The sequence below is a fragment of the Oncorhynchus nerka genome, linkage group LG13, assembly GCF_034236695.1.
Source record: "Oncorhynchus nerka isolate Pitt River linkage group LG13, Oner_Uvic_2.0, whole genome shotgun sequence".
In the NCBI taxonomy this organism is placed as follows: domain Eukaryota; kingdom Metazoa; phylum Chordata; class Actinopteri; order Salmoniformes; family Salmonidae; genus Oncorhynchus; species Oncorhynchus nerka.
Genome location: NC_088408.1, coordinates 14,430,441 through 14,440,396, shown reverse-complemented (window position 1 = coordinate 14,440,396; position 9,956 = coordinate 14,430,441). Strand labels below are relative to the sequence as shown.

Genomic DNA, 9,956 nt, shown 5'->3' with positions numbered 1-9,956 from the left:
GGCTGGAGGGAGGTGGAGAGGAGAGGGGTATGGGCTAGAGGGAGGTGGGAGGAGTGGAGGAGGGGCAATGGGCTGGAGGGATGTGGAGAGGAGAGGAGGGCATGGGCTGGAGGGAGGTGGAGAGGAGAGGAGGGGCATGGGCTGGAGGGAGGTGGAGAGGAGGGGCATGGGCTGGAGGAGGTGGAGAGGAGAGGAGGGGCATGGGCTGGAGGGAGGTGGAGAGGAGAGAGCTGGAGGATGGAGAGGAGGAGAGTGGAGAGGAGGTGGAGAGGGGCATGGGCTGGAGGGAGGTGGAGAGGAGAGGAGGGGCATGGGCTGGAGGGAGGTGGAGAGGAGAGGAGGGGCATGGGCTGGAGGGAGGTGGAGAGGAGAGGAGGGCATGGGCTAGAGGGAGGTGGAGAGGAGAGGAGGGCATGGGCTAGAGGGAGGTGGAGAGGAGAGGAGGGGCATGGGCTAGAGGGAGGTGGAGAGAGAGAGGGCATGGGCTAGAGGGGAGGGAGGTGGAGAGGAGAGGAGGGGCATGGGCTGGAGGGAGGTGGAGAGGAGAGGAGGGGCATGGGCTGGAGGGAGGTGGAGAGGAGAGGAGGGGCATGGGCTGGAGGGAGGTGGAGAGGAGAGGAGGGGCATGGGCTAGAGGGAGGTGGAGAGGAGAGGAGGGGCATGGGGGAGGGAGGTGGAGAGGAGAGGAGAGCATGGGCTAGAGGGAGGTGGAGAGGAGAGGAGAGCATGGGCTAGAGGGAGGTGGAGAGGAGAGGAGGGGCATGGGCTGGAGGGAGGTGGAGAGGAGAGGAGGGGCATGGGCTAGAGGGAGGTGGAGAGGAGGAGGGGCATGGGCTGGAGGGAGGTGGAGAGGAGAGGAGGGGCATGGGCTGGAGGGAGGTGGAGAGGAGAGGAGGGGCATGGGCTGGAGGGAGGTGGAGAGGAGGGGCATGGGCTGGAGGGAGGTGGAGAGGAGAGGAGGGCATGGGCTGGAGGAGGTGGAGAGGAGAGGAGCATGGGCTGGAGGGAGGTGAGAGGAGGAGGGCATGGGCTGGAGGGAGGTGGAGAGGAGAGGGGCATGGGCTGGAGGGAGGTGGAGAGGGAGAGGAGGGGGTGGAGCTGGAGGGGAGGTGGAGAGGAGAGGAGGGGCATGGGCTGGAGGGAGGTGGAGAGGAGAGGGGCATGGGCTGGAGGGAGGTGGAGAGGAGAGGAGGCATGGGCTGGAGGGAGGTGGAGAGGAGAGGAGGGGCATGGGCTGGAGGGAGGTGGAGAGGAGAGCATGGGTTAGATGGAGGTGGAGAGGAGAGGAGGGGCATGGGCTGGAGGGAGGTGGAGAGGAGAGGAGGTGCATGGGCTAGAGGGAGGTGGAGAGGAGAGGAGGGGCATGGGCTAGAGGGAGGTGGAGAGGAGGGGCATGGGCTGGAGGGAGGTGTAGAGGAGGGGCATGGGCTGGAGGGAGGTGGAGAGGAGAGGAGGGGCATGGGCTGGAGGGAGTTGGAGAGGAGAGGAGAGCATGGGCTGGAGGGAGGTGGAGAGGAGAGGAGGGGCATGGACTAGAGGGAGGTGGAGAGGAGAGGAGGGGGATGGGCTGGAGGGAGGTGAGAGGAGGGGCATGGGCTAGAGGGAGGTGGAGAGGAGAGGAGGGGATGGGGCTAGAGGGAGGGGAGAGAGAGGAGGGGCATGGGCTGGAGGGAGGTGGAGAGGAGGGGCATGGGCTAGAGGGAGGTGGAGAGGAGAGGAGGGGCATGGGCTAGAGGCTGGAGGGAGGTGGAGAGAGAGGGGCATGGGCTAGAGGGAGGTGGAGAGGAGAGGAGGGGCATGGGCTGGAGGGAGGTGGAGAGAGAGAGGGGCATGGGCTGGAGGGAGGTGGAGAGAGGGGCATGGGCTGGAGGGAGGTGGAGAGAGAGAGGAGGGGCATGGGCTGGAGGGAGGTGGAGAGGAGAGGAGGGGCATGGGCTGGAGGGAGGTGAGAGGAGAGGAGGGGCATGGGCTGGAGGGAGGTGGAGAGGAGAGGAGGGGCATGGGCTGGAGGGAGGTGGAGAGGAGAGGAGGGGCATGGGCTGGAGGGAGGTGGAGAGGAGAGGAGGGCATGGGCTGGAGGGAGGTGAGAGAGGAGAGGGGAGGGGCATGGGCTGGAGGGAGGTGGAGAGGAGAGGAGGGGCATGGGCTGGAGGAGGTGGAGAGAGAGGAGAGCATGGGCTGGAGGGAGGTGGAGAGGAGAGGAGGGGCATGGGCTGGAGGGAGGTGGAGAGGAGAGGAGGGGCATGGGCTGGAGGGAGGTGGAGAGGGAGGGGGCATGGGCTGGAGGGAGGTGGAGAGGAGAGGAGGGGGCATGGGCTGGAGGGAGGTGGAGAGGAGAGGAGGGGCATGGGCTGGAGGGGAGGTGGAGAGGAGAGGAGGGGCATGGGCTGGAGGAGGTGGAGGAGAGAGGGGGCATGGGCTGGAGGGAGGTGGAGAGGAGGAGGGGCATGGGCTGGAGGGAGGTGGGAGGAGAGAGGGGAGGCTGGAGGAGATGGAGAGGAGGGGCATGGGCTGGAGGGAGGTGGAGAGGAGAGGAGGGCATGGGCTGGAGGGAGGTGGAGAGGAGAGGAGGGGCATGGGCTGGAGGGAGGTGGAGAGGAGAGGAGGGGCATGGGCTGGAGGGAGGTGGAGAGGAGAGGAGGGGCATGGGCTGGAGGGAGGTGGGAGAGAGAGGAGGGGCATGGGCTGGAGGGAGGTGGCTGGAGGGAGAGGAGGGGCATGGGCTGGAGGGAGGTGGAGAGGGGCATGGGCTGGAGGGAGGTGGAGAGAGAGAGGGGCATGGGCTAGAGGGAGGTGGAGAGGAGAGGAGGGGCATGGGCTGGAGGGAGGTGGAGAGGAGAGGAGGGGCATGGGCTGGAGGGAGGTGGAGAGGAGAGGAGGGGCATGGGCTGGAGGGAGGTGGAGAGGAGAGGGGCTGGGGGCATGGGAGGAGAGGGAGGTGGGAGGAGAGGAGGGGCATGGGCTGGAGGGAGGTGGAGAGAGGAGGGGCATGGGCTGGAGGGAGGTGGAGAGGAGAGGAGGGGCATGGGCTGGAGGGAGGTGGAGAGGAGGGAGCATGGGCTGGAGGGAGGTGGAGAGGAGAGGAGGGGCATGGGCTGGAGGGAGGTGGAGAGGAGAGGAGGGGCATGGGCTAGAGGGAGGTGGAGAGGAGAGGAGGGGCATGGGCTGGAGGGAGGTGGAGAGGAGAGGAGGGGCATGGGCTGGAGGGAGGTGGGAGAGGAGAGGAGGGGCATGGGCTGGAGGGAGGTGGAGAGGAGAGGAGGCATGGGCTGGAGGGAGGTGGAGAGGAGAGGAGGCATGGGCTGGAGGGAGGTGAGAGGAGAGCATGGGCTGGAGGGAGGTGGAGAGGAGAGGAGGCATGGGCTGGAGGGAGGTGGAGAGGAGAGAGGGGCATGGGCTGGAGGGAGGTGGGAGAGGAGAGGAGGGGCATGGAGCTGGAGGGAGGTGGAGAGGGAGAGGAGAGCATGGGCTGGAGGAGGTGGGAGGGAGGGGCAAGGGCTGGAGGAGTGGAGAGTGGAGAGGGCATGGGCTGGAGGGAGGTGAGAGGAGAGAGGAGGGGCATGGGCTGGAGGGAGGTGGAGAAGAGGAGGCATGGGCTGGAGGGAGGTGGAGAGAGAGGAGGGGCATGGGCTGGAGGGAGGTGGGAGAGGAGAGGAGGGGCATGGGCTGGAGGGAGGTGGAGAGGAGAGGAGGGCATGGGCAGGAGGGAGGTGGTGGAGGAGGCATGGGCTGGAGGAGGTGAGAGAGGAGGGGCATGGGCTGGAGGGAGGTGGAGAGGGAGAGGAGGGGCATGGGCTGGAGGGAGTTGGAGAGAGAGGAGGCATGGCTGGAGAGGAGGTGGAGAGGAGAGGAGGGGCATGGACTAGGAGGGAGGTGGAGAGGAGGAGAGGGGATGGGCTGGAGGGAGGTGGAGAGGAGAGGAGGAGCATGGGCTGGAGGGAGGTGGAGAGGAGAGGAGGGGCATGGACTAGAGGGAGGTGGAGAGGAGAGGAGGGGCATGGGCTGGAGGGAGGTGGAGAGGAGGGGCATGGGCTAGAGGGAGGTGGAGAGGAGAGGAGGGGCATGGGCAGAGGGAGGTGGAGAGGAGAGGAGAGCATGGGCTAGGAGGGAGGTGGAGAGAGAGGGGCATGGGCTAGAGGGAGGGAGGTGGAGAGGAGAGGAGGGGCATGGGCTGGAGGGAGGTGGAGAGGAGAGGAGGGGCATGGGCTGGAGGGAGGTGGAGAGGAGAGGAGGGGCATGGGCTGGAGGGAGGTGGAGAGGACAGGAGGGGCATGGGCTGGAGGGAGGTGGAGAGGAGGGGCATGGGCTGGAGGGAGGTGGAGAGTTGGGGCATGGGCTGGAGGGAGGTGGAGAGGAGAGGAGGAGCATGGGCTGGAGGGAGGTGGAGAGGAGAGCATGGGGCTGGAGGGAGGAGGAGAGAGGGGCATGGGCTGGAGGAGGTGGAGAGGAGAGAGGGGCATGGGCTGGAGGGAGATGGAGAGGAGAGGAGGGGCATGGGCTGGAGGGAGGTGGAGAGGAGAGGAGGGCATGGGCTAGAGGGAGGTGGAGAGGAGAGGAGCATGGGCTGGAGGGAGGTGGAGAGGAGAGGAGGGGCATGGGCTGGAGGGAGGTGGAGAGGAGAGGAGGGGGCGGGGCTGGAGGAGGTGGAGAGGACAGGAGGGGCATGGGCTGGAGGGAGGTGGAGAGGAGGGGCATGGGCTGGAGGAGGGTGGAGAGGAGGGCATGGGCTGGAGGGAGGTGGAGAGAGAGGAGGGGCAAGGGCTGGAGGGAGGTGGAGAGGAGAGGAGAGCATGGGCTGGAGGGGAGGTGGAGAGGAGAGGAGGGGGGCATGGGCTGGAGGAGGTGGAGAGTGGAGGAGAGCATGGGCTGGAGGGAGATGGAGAGGAGAGGAGGGGCATGGGCTGGAGGGAGGTGGGAGTGAGAGGAGAGCATGGGCTGGAGGGAGGTGGAGAGGAGAGGAGGGGCATGGGCTGGAGGGCGGTGGAGAGGAGAGGAGGGGCATGGGCTAGGAGGGAGGTGGAAAGGAGAGGAGGGCATGGGCTAGAGGGAGGTGGGAGAGGAGAGGAGGGGCATGGGCTAGAGGGAGGTGGAGATGAGAGGAGAGCATGGGCTGGAGGGAGGTGGAGAGGAGAGGAGGGGCATGGGCTGGAGGAGGTGGAGAGGAGAGGAGGGGCATGGGCTAGAGGGAGGTGGAGAGGAGAGGAGGGGCATGGGCTAGAGGGAGGTGGAGAGGAGAGGAGGGCATGGGGCTGGAGGAGGTGGAGAGGAGAGGAGGGGCATGGGCTAGAGGGAGGTGGAGAGGAGAGAGGGGCATGGGCTGGAGGGAGGTAGAGAGGAGAGGAGGGGCATGGGCTGGAGGGAGGTGGAGAGGAGAGGAGGGGCATGGGCTAGAGGGAGGTGGAAAGGAGAGGAGAGCATGGGCTAGAGGGAGGTGGAGAGAGAGGAGGGGCATGGGCTAGAGGGAGGTGGAGAGGAGAGGAGGGGCATGGGCTAGAGGGAGGTGGGAGGAGAGGAGGGGCATGGGCTGGAGGGAGGTGGAGAGGAGAGGAGGGCATGGGCTAGAGGGAGGTGGAGAGGAGAGGAGGGGCATGGGCTAGAGGGAGGTGGAGAGGAGAGGAGGGGCATGGGCTGGGAGGGAGGGTGGAGGAGAGGAGGGGCATGGGCTAGAGGGAGGTGGAGAGGAGGGGCATGGGCTGGAGGGAGGTGGACAGGAGAGGAGGAGGGGCATGGGCTGGAGGGAGGTGGAGAGGAGAGGAGGGGCATGGGCTGGAGGGAGGTGGAGAGGAGAGGAGGGGCATGGGCTGGAGGGAGGTGGAGAGGAGAGGAGAGCATGGGCTGGAGGGAGGTGGAGAGAGAGGAGGAGGCATGGGCTGGAGGGAGGTGGAGGAGAGGAGAGGAGAGGAGGGCATGGGGAGGGAGGTGGAGAGGAGAGGAGGGGCATGGGCTGGAGGGAGGTGGAGAGGAGAGGAGAGCATGGGCTGGAGGGAGGTGGAGAGGAGAGGAGGGGCATGGGCTGGAGGGAGGTGGAGAGGAGAGGAGAGCATGGGCTGGAGGGAGGTGGAGAGGAGGGGCATGGGCTGGAGGGAGGTGGAGAGGAGAGGAGAGCATGGGCTGGAGGGAGGTGGAGAGGAGGGGCATGGGCTGGAGGGAGGTGGAGAGGAGAGGAGAGCATGGGCTGGAGGGAGGTGGAGAGGAGGGGCATGGGCTGGAGGAGGTGGAGAGGAGAGGAGGGCATGGGCTAGAGGGAGGTGGAGAGGAGAGGAGGGGCATGGGGCTAGAGGGAGGTGGAGAGAGAGGAGGGGCATGGGCTGGAGGTGGAGAGGAGAGGAGGGGCATGGGCTGGAGGGAGGTGAGAGGACAGGAGGGGCATGGGCTGGAGGGAGGTGGAGAGGAGGGGCATGGGCTGGAGGGAGGTGGAGAGAGAGCATGGGCTAGAGGGAGGTGGAGAGGAGAGGAGGGGCATGGGCTGCAGGGAGGTGGAGAGGAGAGGAGGTGCATGGGCTAGAGGGAGGGGAGAGGAGAGGAGGGGCGTGGGCTAGAGGGAGGTGGAGAGGAGAGGAGGGGCATGGGCTGGAGGGAGGTGGAGAGGAGAGGAGGGCATGGGCTGGAGGGAGGTGGAGAGGACAGGAGGGCATGGGCTGGAGGGAGGTGGAGAGGAGAGGAGGGCATGGGCTAGAGGGAGGTGGAGAGGAGAGGAGGGCATGGGCTGGAGGGAGGTGGAGAGGAGAGGAGGGGCATGGGCTGGAGGGAGGTGGAGAGGAGAGGAGGTGGGGGAAGGGGGGAAAGTGTGTCACCCTCATTACAGAGAGCTTTGATTAGTGTAAAGGATGAGCTAAGATAGAGCCAGGGGAGTGGGAGGCGGAGGGCTAGAGAGAGCGATAGAGTGGGGAGGAGGATATAGGGAAGGGGGATAGAGGTATAGAGGGAGTGAGACGGATGGATGAGGGGAAGGAGCGAGGAGAATGCAGGGGTGGTGGGAAAGAGAGGATTGGGATTCTCTTCTTGAAATGGGCTGTTTTTTATATTTTTCTATGATGATGATGATGATGATGACAAAGGAATTGTGGATCTGTCTGGATTGTGATCATTCTGAGGACCATGAAGCTGTTAAAAGGCCGACTGTAGAAACGCCAACGTCATGACAGTAGAACCAACTCCTCATGCTTCTATTTGACCTCACATGTTGGGAGATTAATTCAGGGTCTTTAATTTCCAAGGCAACAGCCAGAGAGAAGAAGTAGTTCCAAATGGCAGTCTATTCTCTACATGCACTTCTTTTGACCAGAGGGTGCCATTTGGGCGGAGACTAAGTCCCGTTACAGTAGAGTGTCTGGAATGGGAAACCCCACTGCGACTTATTTAGAGAGCAGCCAACCTGTGTGTGTGAAGGAATCCAGTTGGTCATCTTAACAGCAGAATGGTCTTTGACATGACCTTCACGTAAGAACAAAATATTTACTGTTATGGCGTTCGTATTTGGACAAAATACCTCTGATAGCACATGAGCTCTCAGTCATAAAGCTGACACTGTCTACACATGGTATACATCGTCCAATGAAATGCTTTGTTTTAGGTTCCTTCTCGACAATGCAACAACAATAAGAAATAATACAAGATAAGAATATGAACATAAAGTCAATGGCTCAGTGGAATAGAATAAACATTTTAGCATCAGTATAATACAGGAAGGGACAATATAAAGTCCAATATTTGCACGTGTATTTACACGTGTACTGGGGAAGACGATTACAAGCAGAGTAGATGTACCATCGGTGGTTTTAACAATGATGTACTGCGAAGTTGCTTCTGAGGAATGACTAAAGCCTTTGCTAGCTTGTTGACAATGTGTCGACTCATGACTGGTGGTCAGGAAGTTGAATAATTGAACTGTCATGTTGAATCACGCATAGAGCCTCAAGGAGGAGTTTTCAAGATGGATGGTGATGTTATTAAGTCATGAACACTTTGAACTGCATCACTATTCCAGATGACCAATGATGCTGATTTAGTGCTACTTATACAGTTGACCTTAATCTGACCCCTTTCTCTTGCTCGTTGTCTCTCGCTCTCTCTTTCTTACAATCTCTTCACCTCCTCTCTCTCTCTCTCCCTCTCTTCCTCTCATTCCCTCCCCTCTCTCTCTCTTTCCATCTCCTTTCCCATCTCTTTCCCTCTCTCTGTCCAGGTGCAATACATCCTCCAGTCCACTCAACATAAAGAGGGTGTAGAGCTCAGTAACCTACTCACCACTCCCCACCTCCAGGTAAGAGACCTGGGACACACCAGAACTCAACCCTTAACCTTGTCAGTGTTCCCGAGCTGGCCACCTGAGAGGTACTATGGACCAAATCCCCATTTGGAATTTGTCAGTGTTACTGAGATATATGTGAATATGCTCCATATACCATAGGCTCCATATACTGTATCATAGGCTGCATATACTGTACCATATGTTATATATACTGTACCATAGGTTATATATACTGTACCATAGGCTCCATATACTGTACCATAGGCTCCATATACTGTACCATAGGCTGCATATACTGTACCATAGGCTGCATATACTGTACCATAGGCTGCATATACTGTACCATAGGCTGCATATACTGTACCATAGGCTCCATATACTGTACCATAGGCTCCATATACTGTACCATAGGCTCCATATACTGTACCATAGGCTCCATATACTGTACCATACATATACTGTACCATTCATATACAGTACTGTGGAAATGTTTTAGGCAGGTTTGAAAAAATGTAAGAATGCTTTAGTAAGAATGTAAGAAAGTAAGAATGCTTTAAAAATAGACATGTTAATAGATTATATTTATCAATTAACAAAATACAAAGTGAGTGAACAGAAGAAATATCTACATCAAATCCATATTTGGTGTGACCACCCTTTGCCTTCATAACAGCATCAATTATTGTAGGTACACTTGCACAAGTCAGGGATTTTGTAGGCATATAGTCAGGTGTATGATTAAACAATTATACCAAACATCTGCCTAAAACTTTTGCACAGTACTATACGTTCATGAAACCCTGAACCATCGTCACTGTTATCCAGTCTTGACATCAGCCTCCTCCAGAGGAGCTCAGGAAGTCACCGATCAGTGGGTTTTATATGGCTCTTTATGTGGCTTTGCTCTGTGACTGAACTAAAGGGCATGGGAAACAGCCCTAACTCTATGGGTTGCCCTGTCTTAGTCTTTAATAACCTCTTGTATCGGTGATATAACAGGGCATTGTGGGTTTTGGAGTTTGGATGGTTAACATGATGACAGTGTATCCAGCTTGCACACAGAACTCCCTTGTTTGTGCTTCCAGCTTGAGCATGTCATCGATTTGCGGAGTAACACCTTCTAGTGTATACAGCACAGGAGGCTGGTGAGGGGAGGATGGCTTACTTAATTTCGTTCCAGCCATTACTATGAGCCCTTCCTCCCAATGAAGGTGCCACCAGCCACCAGTGGTACACAGTAGATTTTGAGCCTCTCAGTTGCCCAGTTGTAGCTTTTGAAACTTGACCCTGCCTGTCTGGTCAGTGTCCAGCCCAAACACGCACACAGACAGGTCACTGAGTATGGATGGCTTACGGCTGGCCTTTACATGAATGACCCCAGGTCCATGTGCCAGCCTGGTGTTGACACCGCTCTCTAAGTAGCCACTCGTAGTGCACTGTCATGCCGTTGCGGAAAGAGATTAGACATGTCGTAGGCGTTGAGGAGGGATGAGGAGATGGATGTGTGAAGACGAGGAAAGAAATAACATGCTACAGCTGGGCAACTGAGAGGCTCAACACCTACTGTGTACCACTGGTGGCTGGTGGCACCTTCATTGGGAGGAAGGGCTCATAGTAATGGCTGGAACGAAATTAAGTAAGCCATCCTCCCCTCACCAGCCTCCTGTGCTGTATACCCTAGAAGGTGCAATCAGTAGAATATAGA

General features: G+C 59.7%; 1 pseudogene; it reads left to right on the top strand.

Annotated features, from left to right (window-relative positions):
• The window catches only part of LOC115139155 (protein PALS1-like), a 55,380-nt pseudogene that overhangs the window by 31,801 nt on the left and 13,623 nt on the right, over positions 1–9,956 (top strand).